This window comes from Arachis ipaensis, chromosome B8 (genome assembly GCF_059453495.1).
Source record: "Arachis ipaensis isolate K30076 ecotype BB chromosome B8, ASM5945349v1, whole genome shotgun sequence".
Lineage (NCBI taxonomy): Eukaryota > Viridiplantae > Streptophyta > Magnoliopsida > Fabales > Fabaceae > Arachis > Arachis ipaensis.
The window spans coordinates 59,250,546-59,265,462 of NC_142443.1; positions in this window are offsets into that span (position 1 = coordinate 59,250,546).

The window sequence follows — 14,917 nt, forward strand, 5'->3', positions numbered from 1 at the left end:
TTTTCTCTTGGTCTTGAGGATCTACTGCAATTTGGTTGTAACTTGAATAGCCATCCAAAAAGTAGTAGTATTCATGACCTGCTAGTCTCTCTAGCATCTGGTCTATGAATGGTAAAGGAAAATGATCCTTTCTGGTGGCTGTATTGAGCCTTCTGTAGTTAATACACATACGCCACCCTGTAACTGTTCTTGTAGGAACCAGTTCATTCTTTTCATTATGAACCACTGTCATGCCTCCCTTCTTGGGGACAACTTGGACAGGGCTCACCCAGAGGTTATCAGAAATAGGATAAATAATCCCAGCCTTTAGTAACTTAGTGACCTCTTTCTGCACCACCTCCTTCATGGCTGGATTCAGCCGCCTTTGTGGTTGAACCACTGGCTTAGCATCATCCTCCAATAGGATCTTGTGTATGCATCTGGCTGGGCTATTGCCCTTAAGATCACTTATGGACCACCCAAGAGCTGTCTTGTGTGTCCTTAGCACCTGAATTAGTGCTTTCTCTTCCTGTGGCTCTAAAGCAAAGCTTATGATTACCGAAAAAGTGTCATCTTCTCTCAGAAATGCATATTTCAGGGATGGTGGTAGTGGTTTGAGCTCGGGTTTAGGAGGCTTCTCCTCTTCCTGAGGAGTTTTCAGAGGTTCTTCTGTTTTCTCTGGTTCCTCCAGATCAGGCTGAACATCTTTGAAAATGTCCTCTAGCTCTGGTTCGAGACTCTCAGTCATATTGACCTCTTCCACCAGGGAGTCAATAATATCAACGCTCATGCAGTCTTTTGATGTGTCTGGATGCTACATAGCTTTGACAGCATTCAACTTAAACTCATCCTCATTAACTCTCAGGGTTACCTTCCTTTTTTGGACGTCAATGAGGGTTCATCCAGTTGCTAGGAAAGGTCTTCCTAGAATGAGAGTTTCCTCTTGTGCTCCTCCATTTCCAGCACTACAAAGTCAGTGGGAAAGGCAAATGGTCCAACCTTGACAATCATGTCCTCAATTACGCCTGATAGAATTTTAATGGAGCCATCAGCAAGTTGGAGACATATTTGGGTTGGTTTGACCTCTTCAGTCAAACCAAGCTTTCTGACAGTGGATGCAGGTATCAGGTTGATACTTGCCCCAAGATCACATAAAGCTATCTTGGTACAAGCATCCTCTAATGTGCATGGTATCATAAAGCTTCCAGGATCTTTAAGCTTCTCTGGTAAGCTTTTTAAAATGACTGTACTGCATTCTTCAGTGAGAAAAACTTTTTCAGTTTCCCTCCAATCCTTCTTATGACTTAAGATCTCTTTCATGAACTTAGCATAAGAGGATATTTGCTCAAGTGCCTCTGCAAATGGAATCTTTATTTCAAGAGTCCTAAGATAGTCTGCAAAGCGGGCGAATTGTTTATCCTGTTCCGCTTGACAGAGTTTCTGAGGATAAGGCATCTTGGCTTTATATTCTTCAACCTTAGTTGCTGCAGGTTTATTTCCTACAGAAGTGGTTGGAGATGCTTGCTTAAGGGAGTTGTTATCAGCACTTCCAGGTGTCTGATCCCTCATTGGCGTTTGAATGCCAGAATTGGTTGCTTTTTGGGCGTTCAACGCCAGATTGCCACCCTTTTCTGGCGTTTGAACGCCTGAATTGGCCATCCACTGGGCGTTCAATGCCAACTTCTGACCTTTTTCTGGTGTTTGAATGCCAGAATCATTCCTCTCTGGGCTCTTACTGTCCTCAGAGGGATTTTGGGCAGTGGTTTGGTCATCCTTTGTCAGATGTTCCTTTCTTGGCTTCCTGCTGCTTTAAGTTGAGACATTCAATGTCTTTCCACTCCTTAAATGAACAGCTTGGCATTCTTCTGTTATCTGTTTAGATAACTACTGTCTTGTCTGATTCAATTGTTTTTCCATATTCTGGTTAGCATCTTTGGTTTCTTGTAGCATCTCTTTAAATTCTGCTAACTGTTTTTTTATAGAAAATAATTGCTGATTGAGTTTAGCAATTTGTTTTGGAGGACTAAGTTCAGTGGATGCTGCCTCAGCCTCTTCTTTCATGGAGGTCTCACCACTTGAGTACAGGTGCTAATTTCTGGCAACTGTATCAATGAGCTCTTGAGCCTCTTCAATTGTCTTTCTCATATTTATAGATCCACCAGCTGAGTAGTCTAGAGACATCTGGGCCTTTTCTGTAATCCCATAGTAAAAGATGTCTAACTGCACCCATTCTGAAAACATTTCAGAGGGGCATTTCCTTAGCATCTCTCTGTACCTCTCCCAGGCATTATAAAGAGATTCATTATCCTCTTGTTTAAAGCCTTCTGGACTGTTCATTTCCACTTAGGTCCATGATGGAGAAAGGGAGATGATGTGGATTGTAAATAAAAATTTTATTCCTTTTTTTATTGAAATTAAAGAAATTAAAATAAAGTAAATGAAAAAAATTGATGCAAGTTTCGAAAATTAAGAAAAGAAAAAGAAGTAAAAGAAATTAGAAAACTAAATTAATTAATTAATTAAAAAATTTGAAAATTTTTAGTGTGGATTTTCGAAAAAAATGAGGAGAGAGAAAGTGGTTAGAAAGTTTTGAAAAAGATATGTCTTAAAATTAAAGATACTTGAAGATTAATACTTGTAAGAAAATAAATAAAAGAAAAGATTTAAAAAAGATATGATTTTAAAAATTTTAAAGATTGAAACTTTCTTAACAAGAAAATGTAACACCCTAACTTCTAGCACCTCATGATCGTACTAAAAGTTTGAGCGCTACTTACCTCTATTTCTTTAGTTTCCTACTATATTTATTTAATATTGAGTCTCTACACGTTAATTTGTCAATAGTTTTTAAGAAAAACGAAATTCCTTTTATTTTGATATATACCTTAAGCTCAACTATGTCCGATAAACATATACTCACATAGTGACTATTAATACATAATAACTATTCATGCAAGACTCAAATATAAACCTACCCCTCTATAAAAATACAACACTTTAAAATACCAAGGGCGAGGGAAAAATAAAATCTAAGAATAAACCAAACATGGAAAATGCAAATACATATGTGCGCAAAACTTGGTAGTTCAGTCGCGGCTCCGTGTCAAGGGTTCCTGAACCTGTTGCTGAAACAGAAGATCTGTAGGGCAGTGAGAACGTCGTCCTCGCATGTTCTCAGTAAGGATAACGAATGCGGGAAAAATATATAGAATAATATACAAATAGTTAACTCATAACTCAAAAACAGTTTTCTTTATTGAACCCTTGAAATCCTTCCTAAGTCTTACCTAAAGTCGGGTAAACCCCTTTTCTTAAACCACATTACTTAAACAAAATCTCCGTTACAATAACAATTCCTCATCCCTAAACAATATTCCTCAATTGCCGCAATATCTAAATAAGCCAGCATCGCAAATAATATACCTAAACCCAATCCACAAACATCAGCCCCCACCACATTATTAAGTCCACAGCACAAGTAGAATGTCTAGTCAGGTACACAAGCAAGTCACCAAGACAACAACACAATCACAAGTAAACAGGATAAGTGATAAACCACTATTTTATGGTTTATCTTATGCTCAATTGAGTGGTTTTTATCAACTCTTTACCCACTTATTCATACTATTTGCATGGTTTTACATTTGCCTTCCTAATTATGTGCTTTGATTGAAAACATGCTTCTTTGGACTTATAATTTCTAATATTAATCCTCTCTTATCACCATTAGATGCCTTGATATGTGTGTTAAGTGATTTCAGATATTACAGGGTAAGAATGGCTCAGAGGATGGAAAAGAAGCATGCAAAAGTGGAAGGAATACAAGAAGTTAGAGAAATTGCTAAGCTGTCCAGCCTGACGTCTTCGCACTCAAATGGCTATAACTTTAGCTACAGAGGTCCAAACGATGCGGTTTCAGTTGCGTTAGAAAGCTAACATTCGGAGCTTCGATTTGATAGATAATATGCCATAGTTGTCCTGAAGCTAGGTGACGCGACCGCGTGCTCCATGCGGACGCGTCGCAGTGACAAAAATCAGCGTGTTTGAATTCGCAACCAGCGAATTTTGGGCTGTTTCTGACCCAGTTTGCGGCCCAGAAAACACAGATTAGATGCTATAAAGTGGGGGAATGCATCCATTCATAATCACGCTTTCATATTCACAATTTTAGGAGTAGATGTAGTTTTTAGAGAGAGAGGTTCTCTCCTCTCTCTTAGGATTAGGATTTAGGATTTCTCTTAGTTTTAGGAGTGGCTCTCAATCCCAGGTTCTTTATTTTTATTTATTTTCTCAATTCAATTTATGAACATCTATGCCAGATTTAATTTCTTTTGTTAATGCAATTTGAGGTATTTTCAGATTTAATTTTGCTTTGCTTTATTTATATTGATGCTTTTTAATTTAGATATTTTCTTCCTTTTGGCTTTGGTTAAGTAATTGGTAACGCTTGAGCTGTCAATAAAGCAGTGATTGAAATTGGGAGTTGCTCCAATAACTCTAGTCTTTCCACAGGAATTGACTAGGACCTGAGGATTAAGCTAATTAATCCACTTGATCTACCTTCATAGTTAGAGGTTAACAAAGTGAGATTAAAATCCAAATTTCATCACAACTGATAAGGATAAGACCTCCAGTTTTAATACCTTGCCAAGAGTTTATTTTATTATTATTATTTTATTTTTCTTATCATTCAACATACTGCTTCCCTACTTTCTAAAACCCCTACCTTACAAGACTCATAACCAATAATAAGAACATACCTCCCTGCAATTCTTTGAGAAGACGACCCGAGGTTTGAATACTCGGTTATCAATTTCAAAGGGGTTTGTTACTTGTGACAAACAAAATATTTGTATGAAAGGACTTTTGAAGGTTTAGAGACTATACTTGCAACGAGGATTGATCCGCAAATTTCTAGACCACGCAAAAGTTCCTCTCATCAATAAGCAACCACAATCAAATGCAAATGCGCAAACAATATGATGCATGTCTGTCCTAAGCAGGCCATGAGCTCACGCGTCGGTTGTCTACCCGCAACCCGACGATACTCGGGGAAAACCCCAAATATGGTTCCTTTACCGTATCAGTCAGGCACAATTATCATCATGGGCGAACCCATGTCAGTCAGGATATCTTGGCATCACGGTAAGATCAGGCTATCAATTAGGCGAACCTTCCCGCATTAGCAACCTTAGGCTATCAGTTAGGTGGGCACTTTCGTATTAGCAACCATAGGCTATCAATTAGGCGGATATTCCTGCATTAGCAACCTTAGGCTATCCGTTAGGCGGGCACTTCCGCATTAGCACTTTGGCACAAAGGTTCATTTAACATACACTTTTTAAGCATCTATCATATTCATTCTTTCTCATTTCTTTCCTCTTAAGTGTAGAACCTATGCACAATTACTCAAGAGGGGGGGTGAATTGAGTATTGCAACAACAATGAATCTTTTTGTGAAAGTTAAAGACAATATACAAAAGTGTTATTGTACTAGTATTTTTCCAAGAGCTTAACTCAATTGCTAAGCATTTATAAGGAGCTTTTACTTTCCAATAGACACCAACTCAAATAAATTGATCAAGCTTTTCACCAATCGGACTTAAGCTATTTCTTAAGTACTTACGAAGCTACTTTTCGATCACAATTTATTTGCTCAAAGGTAAAAGACAATAATATAGAAGAGATGAGTTTGGAGAGATGCAAACGCTATTTAGAGTGGTTCGGCACAATCCTTGTCCTACGTCCACTTTCTTTCTCAATCGCTATTGAGAAGTTCCACTATTGCCAAGCTTCAAGGTGCTCGCGCAAAACCTTTTACAATCCGAGTCCTTAGTTTCTAACACCTCACGGTATATGATCACCACTCGTATACTAACCCACTCCACTTAGAGATTCCTTCTCTAAGATTTGCCTTGAGTGCTTAGTATACTCCTTTGGTATCCTCACCGACTATAGTGTTTATAACTCTTGACTCAACCTTGGAGATCACACTCCAATTTACAAAGTGTTACAAGAAAACAATTCTCAAAGAATTGTTGAGATGAAATGAGTACTCTCTAGAAGAGTGTATGATTACAAGTTTAGCACTATTGAACCAATTGATATTGCTCTCTCAAATTGTGTATTATAACACCTTAAAAAAGTGTAGAATGAAAGAATATGAACAAGATAGTTTGCAAATACTCACCTGTATGAAATAAGGCTTCAATCCATCAATTTATAGACTTCCCAAACCTTAGAAACGTTGGGGAGTTAATGGGATAGAGCCGTTTTGTTAAAACTAGCCGTTTTTTATGTTTTTGAATCATTTGCATCGATGCATAACACTTTGCATCGATGCAAATGTGTCTTTGAAGCTGAAATTTGAATTTTCAGCTAGGTTGCATCGATGCAAACATCTTTGCATCGATGCAACAAGTCGTTGCATGCTTTGCATCGATGCAAGATGAGTGTGCATCGATGCAAACCTTAAAGAATGGCTTAAAATCACTTCAAAATGCTTAGGATTGATCTCAAACTTGTTGGAGTCAATTCCTATGCTTTTGTACCTTTGAAAACAAGTTTTTAAACCATTTGGCTAGCATCGAATTGCAAGATGTGCATCAAAACATTTTGTGAGTGTGTGTTGAGAGATTTTAGCAATTGGTTCTTAACAAGAAGTTACCTAAGTCCTAAGACACTATACTTGTCTTCAAATGTTGTGGACTTGAGTTTCTTGATGTTGTTGTGTTGCTTTCAACTCTTCATTCCTCAACGTTTAATGTTGGTTGATCTTTCAACATGCTTGTTCATTCAAGTTGTTTGTTGGTTTGTCTTTCATGTCGTTTGTTGGTTTGTCATTCATCAAAAACTACGAATACAAACTTCGCATACAAGCAACATGATTTACAATTTCCCCCTTTTTGATAATGACAAACCAATTTTGAGGATATGCATTTATAAATGATTTTGAAAGCAACAATAATGCACTTTGTTTTATAGAAAGCTTTGGAGAAGACTTCACAAAAAAATTTTTGTAGGAGTTCCCCCTAAATATGTGCATTTGTTCCCTTAAAGGGCGTTTATCAAAGAAAACGATTTAGATATCAAAGTTTTTGCTTAGCGGAAGTCTTTTTGAAATCATTGTTTCGCAAACTTGTTTCTTCTTTTCAAATCCTGAAACTTCTTCTTTTTCAAAAGTTCAAAACTTCAAATATCCTCAAACTTTTCTTCCCCCTTTTGACATTATCAAAAAGAAAGCAGTTTGAAATGTGTCATAGAAGCAGGCATAAAACAATGAATTTTTTTAAGTTCAATTTCTCTATTAATTTCAAGGATGAGATATTCCCCCTTTCAAAAAGAATTTGTTTTCCTCTTTTTATATATAAAACAAGCATGCATAATTCCCCCTAAATAAGTGAAATATATTAAAGCATGCAAATTAACTTAAAATAGGGGTACCAAGCCTATTTTGAGTTATTCACCAAATAAGCATACAAGCATTAAACATGAAACAAAATTATGAAGGAAATATCAAAGTATTTAAACCATAATAGAAATCCTTAGCTTACTAGGAGTTAGTTTAACAATTCATATAATCAAATAAACATAAAGCAATAAAAATTGACTTGATGAAGAGGAGACAATCAATCTTGGTCTTCATCATCATCATTATCCTCTTCATACGGTAGGTGGATGCCGAAATGCTCATATAAGTCATCAATACGACGATCCAAGCGACCCGTGCGATGATTTAAACTATTATAAACTTCAATTTGTTGATCCTCCATTGTTTATAATCTTCAAATTCTTCAATCTACCTCAAGATTAATCACTCATTCATCAACTCATAAACCTACAAAACAATGGCTAATTGGATATCTCCAATGCTTAAGTTAGTAAGAGATACAAAAATAGCAATATAAATACAATGAATTCAAACACATCATATTAGATTAGAATCCAAGATACCAAGTTCATTTCGGATGTTAAAAAAACTTTCTTTACATAAAGGTTTAGTGAAGATGTCCGCTAGTTGTTTACTAGTTTCGACAAATTCAATAACCACATCACCCTTTTCAACATGGTCTCTTATGAAGTGATGTCTAATCTCAATATGCTTGGTTCTTGAATGTTGAACCGGATTCTTGGTTAAATTTATTGCACTAGTATTATCACATTTGATAGGAATGTGATCAAGCATGAGTCCATAGTCCACAAGTTGTTGTTTCATCCATAAAATTTGGGCGCAACAACTACCGGCGGCTACATACTCAGCTTCGGCGGTAGACAAGGCTACACTTACTTGTTTCTTACTATGCCATGAAACAAGAGAGTTTCCTAGCAAGTGACAAGTGTCGCTAGTGCTTTTCCTATCCAATTTGCAACCGGCAAAATCGGAATCGGAATAACCAATCAAATCACAAGTGGATCCTTTCGGATACCACAATCCAACATTTAATGTTCCTATGAGATACTTCATAATCCTTTTCACCGCACTTAAGTGAGATTCCTTAGGATTAGCTTGGTATCTCGCACACATGCATACACTAAACATGATATCTGGCCTACTTGCCGTTAGATAAAGCAATGATCCTATCATGCCTCTATACTTCTTTACATCTATGTTTTTACCTTGTTCATCTTTGTCAAGGTAGCAAGTAGTGCTCATTGGTGTGTCCATTGCCTTAGCATTGTCCATTCCAAATCTTTTGAGCAATTCCTTGCAATATTTGGTTTGGCTAACGAAAGTTCCTTCTTTTCCTTGTTTGATTTGAAGACCAAGGAAGAAGTTGAGTTCGCCCATCATGGACATTTCAAATTCACTTTGCATGAGGTTTGAGAAAAACTTGCAAAGTGATTCGTTAGTTGAACCAAATATTATGTCATCGACGTAAACTTGTACCAAAAGGATATTTTTGTTTTCAATCATGATAAATAAAGTTGTATCAACCTTCCCTCTTCTAAAACCCTTTTCTATTAAAAACTTGCTCAAACGTTCATACCAAGCTCTTGGAGCTTGTTTAAGACCATAAAGAGCTTTCTTGAGTTTAAAAACATGATTAGGATTTTCATAATCCTCAAAACCGGGAGGTTGTTCAACATATACTTCTTCTTGAATGAAACCATTAAGAAAGGCACTCTTAACATCCATTTGATAAAGTTTGAAGTTATAAGAGGATGCAAAAGCAAGTAACATCCTAATAGCTTCTAATCTAGCTACGGGAGCATAAGTTTCGTCATAATCAATGCCTTCCTCTTGATTATAACCTTTAGCTACCAATCTAGCTTTGTTTCTAACAATTGTACCATTTTCATCGAGTTTATTTCTAAAAACCCATTTTGTTCCTACAATTGTTTGATTACTTGGTTTAGGCACCAATTCCCAAACGTCATTTCGTTTGAATTGGTTAAGCTCCTCTTGCATTGCCATAACCCAATGTTCATCATCAATTGCGGACTCAATGGTAGATGGTTCAATTTGAGAAACAAAAGCACTATATGCAAATAAATTTCTAAAAGAGGAACGAGTTGTTACCCCTTTCGAAACATTACCAATGACGTTGTCTAGAGGATGATCCTTTGAAGTACGCCAGTCCTTTGGAAGTGCATTTATTTGTGCTTGTGATGGTGCAATTTCTTCAACTTGAACATTATCCTTTGTTGTAGAGGCTTTATTTAAATCTTTTTCTTTGTCTTCACCATTCAAATTTAGTGAATCAAAGTTTTCTACACTTTCATCAAAATCTTTTCTAGCATAACAACGGTTAGTTTCATCAAAAGCGACATGAATACTTTCTTCCATAGTCATGATGCGTTTATTATATACTCTAAAAGCTTTGCTAGTTAAAGAGTAGCCTAAGAAGATTCCTTCATCAGCCTTAGCATCAAATTTGCCTAAGTTATCTTTTCCATTATTTAGAATAAAGCATTTACAGCCAAAGACGTGAAGGTGGGAAATATTTGGCTTTCTTCCTTTGTACAATTCGTACGGTGTTTTCTTAAGAATAGGTCGAATGATAATCCTATTCATAACATAACACGCGGTACTAACCGCATCCGCCCAAAAGTACTTAGGAATATTAGCCTCATTGAGCATAGTTCTCGCCATTTCTTCTAAATGACGATTTTTCCTTTCAACCACACCATTTTGTTGTGGTGTTCTAGGAGAGGAAAAATTATGCTCAATGCCATTTTCTTCACAAAAAGTTTCAAAAAGATTGTTTTCAAATTCTCCACCATGATCACTTCTAATAGATGATATATGCAAATTCTTTTCATTTTGAATAACTTTGGCTAATCTTTTGAATGCTCGAAATGCATCACTCTTGTTTGCTAGAAACAAGGTCCATGTAAATCGAGAGTAATCATCAACAATAACTAAAGCATAGTAATTGCCACCAAAGCTCATAGTCCTGGAAGGACCAAATAAATCCATGTGCAAAAGTTGTAATGGCCTTGTTGTTGAAACAATGTTTTTAGATTTAAAAGAGGCCTTTACTTGTTTTCCCTTTTGACATGCGTCGCAAAGGACGTCTTTTTCAAAACGTAGCTTTGGTAAGCCAATTACTAACTCTTTAGAGACCAACTTGCTAAGATGGTCCATGTTAGCATGAGCTACTCTACGATGCCATAACCAAGTTTCATCATTTTTACTAACAAGGCATTTCACATCATTTGAGGAATCTTCATCTAGATTAATCATGTATACATTGTCAACACGGTGTCCAATTAGCACAATTTCATTAGTGTCTTGCCTTTTTATCAAACAACATTTTGAGTCAAAGGTGACTAAGTTTCCTTTGTCACAAAGTTGGCTAACACTAATGAGATTATGTTTGAGACCTTTGACAAGTATAACATTATCTATGGAGGTAGAAGAATTTTTACCAACTTTTCCAACGCCGATTACTTTGCCGGTGTTGTTGTCTCCATAGATCACGTTTCCTCCGTTTGTAGGCTCTATTGCGGTGAACTTTGATTCATCGCCAGTCATGTGTTTGGAGCATCCACTATCAACATACCAATTTGTATCCTTAGCTCCAACACGTACCTACAAAACAATTAAAATTGGGATTTAGGTACCCAAGTGAATTTGGGTCCTTGATGGTTAGTATGAGCATAATGCCCATAAGGTGCCCATCTCGTATCTTGACTACGAAAGTTTATATGTTTAATTCTAGTAAAGCATACGGGTGCTATATGACCTACTTTATTACAATAATGACATATGACATTTGGATTATGCATCCTATGCATGTTTCTAAATGGTTGCCTAGGTTGTTTCCTAAATGCAACATCTTTTGATCTATATGCATTGTGATTATAATTTCTAAATGAAGCATGTTGAGGAGGATGTTTAAAGGCTTCATTCCTTTTAGGCATGCTTGCCTTTTGGGCTTGCGGTTGCCTAATAGGAGTTTTAGCATTTTTAAATTTTCCTTTTTCAAAACCTAAACCTTCCTTATTATGAACATGCTTTTGGTTTTTCAACATTTTATCTAAGTTCTTTGAAGATTCATTGAACTTAGCTAAAGTGTTCTTAAGATTTGTAATTTCATTTTCATGCATTTTACAAGATTTGTATGGATCACTACTTGTGCTACACTTATCTTTTCCAAGATTGATATTCTCGTTTTTCAACATCTCATTTTGTTTTAAAAGATCCATATTCTTTTTCTTTAGGAGAGAATAATCTTGGGTAAGTTTTGTGTACACCTCAAGTAAGGCATCATATTCATCTTGTAAATTAAAAGAAGTGGAGTTGTCATTACTAACCTTTTCTTCGCTTGCCATTAAGCAAAGATTTGCAACCTCGTCGTCATCGGAGTCGGATTCATCCTCGTTCTCCCATGATATGTATGCTTTCTCCTTTTTCTTAAATTTCTTGTTTTTGTCCTCCTTTTGAAGTTTTGGACAATTGGGTTTAATGTGTCCAACTTCTCCACACTCATAGCATTTTGGTACCTTTGTTTTGCTCTTGAAGTTTTTCTTCATTGCAAACTTATTGAATCTTTTTAATAAGAGTGCAAATTCTTCATCTCCTTCTTCTTCATTATCATCACTCTCTTCTTGTAGTGATGTTGTTTTAAGGGCGAGACTTTTCTTCTTGTTTTCTTCACCTTTTTGTCTATTTAGCATAGTCATTTCATAGGTGAGAAGATTACCTCGTAGTTGATCAAATGTAAGTTGATCATAGAGCCTTCCTTCCACAATGGCGTTCACTTTGGAGTTCCATTTTGGTGTAAGGCTTGTAAGCACCTTGGTCACAATTTGTTTATCATTGTATTTTGTGCCAAGCATGCTTAGGTTGTTGAAGATCTTGGAGAGTCTTTCAAGAGCTTCTTCAATGCTCTCTTCATCTTTCATTTTAAAATTTTCCCATTCATGAACCAACATAAATACCTTTGATTCTTTAACGTGGTCGGTTCCTTCGTAAGTGATTTGGAGTTTATCCCAAATCTCTTTAGCGGTTTCACATGTAGAGATCTTCATATAATCATGCTCGTTAAGTGCACAATGAATGAAGTTGATGGCTTTATCATTCATTGCCACTTTCTTCCAATCATCGTCACTATATTCATTTTCTCCTTTCGGTACTTGCTTTAAGACGGAGACTTCTCCTTCTTTAGCGCTTGTTGTCTTTGTTGGAATGTGATTTCCATTCTCAATCACTTTCCAAATTCTCACATCTTGAGAACGGATCCAAATTCTCATCTTATTTTTCCAATAAGAGTAATTTGTTCCGCTAAAAAGAGGAGGTCTAGCGGTTGAGTTACCTTCACTAGTGTTGTTGTTGTTAAAGCTTGTGCTTGCCATGATCTTTTCCCTTAAACGGTTAAGTCTTTCAAAGGGTTAAGCTCTGATACCACTTGTAGAACCTATGCACAATTACTCAAGAGGGGGGTGAATTGAGTATTGCAACAACAATGAATCTTTTTGCGAAAGTTAAAGACAATATACAAAAGTGTTATTGTACTAGTATTTTTCCAAGAGCTTAACTCAATTGCTAAGCATTTATAAGGAGCTTTTACTTTCCAATAGACACCAACTCAAATAAATTGATCAAGCTTTTCACCAATCGGACTTAAGCTATTTCTTAAGTACTTACGAAGCTACTTTTCGATCACAATTTATTTGCTCAAAGGTAAAAGACAATAATATAGAAGAGATGAGTTTGGAGAGATGCAAACGCTATTTAGAGTGGTTCGGCACAATCCTTGTCCTACGTCCACTTTCTTTCTCAATCGCTATTGAGAAGTTCCACTATTGCCAAGCTTCAAGGTGCTCGCGCAAAACTTTTTACAATCCGAGTCCTTAGTTTCTAACACCTCACGGTATATGATCACCACTCGTATACTAACCCACTCCACTTAGAGATTCCTTCTCTAAGATTTGCCTTGAGTGCTTAGTATACTCCTTTGGTATCCTCACCGACTATAGTGTTTATAACTCTTGACTCAACCTTGGAGATCACACTCCAATTTACAAAGTGTTACAAGAAAACAATTCTCAAAGAATTGTTGAGATGAAATGAGTACTCTCTAGAAGAGTGTATGATTACAAGTTTAGCACTATTGAACCAATTGATATTGCTCTCTCAAATTGTGTATTATAACACCTTAAAAAAGTGTAGAATGAAAGAATATGAACAAGATAGTTTGCAAATACTCACCTGTATGAAATAAGGCTTCAATCCATCAATTTATAGACTTCCCAAACCTTAGAAACGTTGGGGAGTTAATGGGATGGAGCCGTTTTGTTAAAACTAGCCGTTTTTTATGTTTTTGAATCATTTGCATCGATGCATAACACTTTGCATCGATGCAAATGTGTCTTTGAAGCTGAAATTTGAATTTTCAGCTAGGTTGCATCGATGCAAACATCTTTGCATCGATGCAACAAGTCGTTGCATGCTTTGCATCGATGCAAGATGAGTGTGCATCGATGCAAACCTTAAAGAATGGCTTAAAATCACTTCAAAATGCTTAGGATTGATCTCAAACTTGTTGGAGTCAATTCCTATGCTTTTGTACCTTTGAAAACAAGTTTTTAAACCATTTGGCTAGCATCGAATTGCAAGATGTGCATCAAAACATTTTGTGAGTGTGTGTTGAGAGATTTTAGCAATTGGTTCTTAACAAGAAGTTACCTAAGTCCTAAGACACTATACTTGTCTTCAAATGTTGTGGACTTGAGTTTCTTGATGTTGTTGTGTTGCTTTCAACTCTTCATTCCTCAACGTTTAATGTTGGTTGATCTTTCAACATGCTTGTTCATTCAAGTTTTTTGTTGGTTTGTCTTTCATGTCGTTTGTTGGTTTGTCATTCATTAAAAACTACGAATACAAACTTCGCATACAAGCAACATGATTTACATTAAGCATCTATTTCCTTCATTATTTCTCATTTCCTTTCTTTTTATTATACCTCCACATCACCAATTACATATCCATACCTCCGCATCACCTACATTATTAAATGTCCCTCCGCATCACCGCTTAATTACACATACCTCCGCATCACCAAATAATCAATCACACCTCTGCATCACCATCTATCCACTCATCTATCATACCCTCAAATAAGTTTCTAGGTAATCAAACTTCATAATGCTTAATAAAAACTCCTTTTTTCTTAGTAAACCGAACTCAATTATAACTTAAAACAAAAATATTTTCTCAATAATCGACATATGATTCCAATTCTAGTAAAATCATTCATAAACTCTCAAAATTACTACTTCTAGTTAAAAATCAATTTCCATTCACTTTTATAACCAAAAACTCAATCATAAACACAGCCAATCATTCACAGCTAAAAATCCAAACTCAATAACATTATAATTACTAACATATTTGCAATTATTTACTATACTTTGGGCATTCTTAAATTGAAAACTGTTAATTTTAAAATAAAACCCTTTATATTTGTACGAAATTAGAATCAACGAAAAT